This window comes from Charadrius vociferus, unplaced genomic scaffold (assembly GCF_000708025.1).
Source record: "Charadrius vociferus isolate BGI_N301 unplaced genomic scaffold, ASM70802v2 scaffold404, whole genome shotgun sequence".
In the NCBI taxonomy this organism is placed as follows: domain Eukaryota; kingdom Metazoa; phylum Chordata; class Aves; order Charadriiformes; family Charadriidae; genus Charadrius; species Charadrius vociferus.
Window position 1 is genome coordinate 592,277 of NW_009648443.1, and position 2,997 is coordinate 595,273.

The 2,997-nt window shown below is 47.3% G+C and overlaps 1 non-coding gene across 1 annotated transcript; it reads right to left on the reverse strand.

The window, feature by feature from the left end:
• Window positions 1–270: 270 nt before the first annotated feature.
• TRNAG-GCC lies at window positions 271–341 on the reverse strand. The gene has a single exon. It is a non-coding gene; the product is annotated as a tRNA-Gly (tRNA).
• Between the last annotated feature and the right edge of the window lie 2,656 nt (window positions 342–2,997).

The following is a 2,997-nucleotide window of genomic DNA, read 5'->3' on the forward strand; positions in this document are numbered from 1 at the left end:
GGTAGAGCGCGCGCTTCGCATGTGTGAGGTCCCGGGTTCAATCCCCGGCATCTCCATCGGCTCGTTTTTATTTTTGTCTTTCCCCTCCGTTTTTAATTATTTTTTCCCTTTCCCTCCACGTTTCACCGCGGGGACGCGCCCGGCCGCCGGCACGCCGTGTCTTGGCCCCCCGCGGCGCCGCTTCTTCCCGCTCGGGGGCCCCGCGGGGAAAAAGGAAAGAGCGGGCGGGAGCGCGCTGGGCTTTCCCGGCCCGGGAAAAAAAAGAGGAACTGCATTGGCCGGGAATCGAACCCGGGCCTCCCGCGTGGCAGGCGAGAATTCTACCACTGAACCACCAATGCCCGTTCTGTGAGCGTTCCCGCAGGCTCCCTGCTCCCTTACTCCCCCAGTACCTTTGGGGTTACTTGCGTTCTTTTTCTCTCCTTTTTTTCAGTCGCATGTTCACAGTCAGTACTTTTGAGCCGTTATTTCCTGGGGAAAAAAAGGTTTTTAGAAAGTTAGCGATGTCCCTACACATTTTTTCCCCTAAAGGATAAAAAAACTAGAAAATTGTATAATACACCCATCATCCTTTACATTTAAAAGCTTTCAGACCAAGTCACAAAAGGTGCATTTTTGTTCCTTTTCCATACTGGAAGGACTTTGCCAGAGGAGGCCAGAAGTTAAAGGCTTAGAGACTCACAGGATCTACTAACACAGGAATCACCACAGGACAATGTCCGAATTTACATCTCTGTATTGTCGGTTGATGTAGTGCTGTGGATCCTGACATTTCAGTACAACGTAACACTGAGTAGTGATGGGCTATCAATAGAATGCTGCTGCCTGCGCTGTGATGTAACAATGCCATGTTCCAGTAAAAATTATGTATAGTCTTGACATTTAGTTTGTCTTGGACACGCTCCCAAGAGCGGCCACGTGTGAGCCAAAGAGTTCAAGGTAAAGTGGCACCAAGTGTTGGGAGAGCATGAAGGTGTATGTACAGAAGAAGGGCTGTGCTTAAGAATACCCTCCAGACAGGACGGTCTACCACCAACGGTAGTAAGCCGGTGTTTTCTTCTTCAACAAACAGTGATTTGACACCACAGATAAAGTTCCAATTTTCTGTCTGAACATATGTTAACATCAAAATGTAAACTTCCCTATGGAAAAGTTTACCTCTGCGGAGAAGTTCCTAGCTTACGGAGAAGTTCCCCTCTGCTCCCCGCTCCTGCAGCTATTGCCTCACCGCTCCCAATCGCATGTTCAGGTCATCCAGATGGCAAATTTCTTCTGCGTGCGTAAAGCAGAAGCTGAACAAATCTTGTGTTCTCAGTGAACCTGGAAGGAAAGTCAAGGCCACGATTTGCTCGCCGGCCAGCCAATACCAGGGGACAATATTGCCCAGTCACCCCGGACCAGAGGAACAATGCCGGCCAGGAACAATGCCATCACAGTTCCCTTTCCCCTGAGCTTCATTGCAACTTCTTAACTTCCACTGGCAGAAACTAACATAGAAAACACTTCAAAGTAATAACTGTTATTTGGGTTATTGCTTACAGTTGCATCAGTCAGCCTTGAAAAACTGTTTTCCCAGCCAAGCACGGGACCAAAAATCCCAAAGCAGTTAGGCAAAAAATATTCATATTAAGAAGACTCTACTTCACTATCTTAATTCATCTGAAAATTAGGCTTGCTGAGGTAAATAGCAATAGTTGGCCAACTAGTTTCGCCCCCTACTTTCATTCTCTCCCCCCCTTTCACTTCTGGTGAGCTGAGACGGGGCAGCAGGGGATGCTCTGGCAGTGCCTGCGCACAGCCGGGGGAGCAGCAGCTCATTCCAGCTGAGGGAGAGGAGTCCTCAGGCTGGTTCTCCTGGGCAGGTCGGGGATTTAACACAACAGGCTGCGTTGGTGCTGCTCGTTAGAGAATCATTTTGCAGAGGTCACCACAGTAACAAACTTCACACTGCTAGCAAGCCCGCCTGGCTCCCAGAGTCAAAATGAAACCTGTTCTTGCAGTCGCAGTTAATTAGAGAACAGTTTCCCATGTCCGTTAGACCACGTTTTGCATCTGCTCAGAACATCTGTGGGTGTTGGCTGAAATACTAGAGGGAACTCTGCAAATCAGGAGGAGTTTGGCAACTCCCATGCCTCGCTGGAGCTGAAATGCTGCTCTAGAACGTGCTCCAGAAATCCTTTTTCGAGCTGCTTGAGACAGGTTCATGCTTGGCCATATGACTGCATGTAGGAGAGTGCTTGAATGAAGGAGGGAATCGAGACCTGTAATATTAGGAAATGGTGGTCCAGAGTCTCAGGACTGGTGAAAATTTCATAGGATTGGTTCAGGTGATTAAGAATCTGCATCCTACTCCAGTGAGAGGAGTCCTCAGGCATTCATCGTCTTAATCATCACAGAGGTTGGGAGAACTCTCCCTACAAAACCCCAGTGCAGAAGGACGTGGTCTGTGCAAGTCTAGCAGAACAGCACAGGAACACTGCGTGAAATTACTGTCCTAAACAAAATTTAAGTTCAAAGACTTCATAAAAATAAGTGTGTCTCTAGCTGTCGTCCGTAAAACATATATAATTTTAGAAGTTCAGTAGATGGCTTGAATGGCATCAAGAATCCAACTCCATATAACAAGGTTATAGCATCTAGGGAACTGCTTTTAGTGACATTGCTTAAAGTGTACTTTTGTATGTTTCTATCTAAAATCTGATGAACGGGTGAGAGGAATTATCCTGTCAGAGACTCAGGACATCATCCTCTTCAGTTCAGCTAAAAAAACCTTCCTGGCAGCTAAGGAGACACCATAGATCTTCACCAGATCTTCTTAGGCCTTTTTATGCCCCAGAAGGGGACAAATTTGTGTTTTTCCATTCCCAGTCACCTTTAAAGGGACTCTGATCTTGGTGTTTCTGGCTAAGGCTTGACACAGTGTCTTCCCATGGAGCTCTACTGCTGCAGAGCACAGAATCATAGAATCACCGAATGGTTTGGGTTGGAAGGATCCTT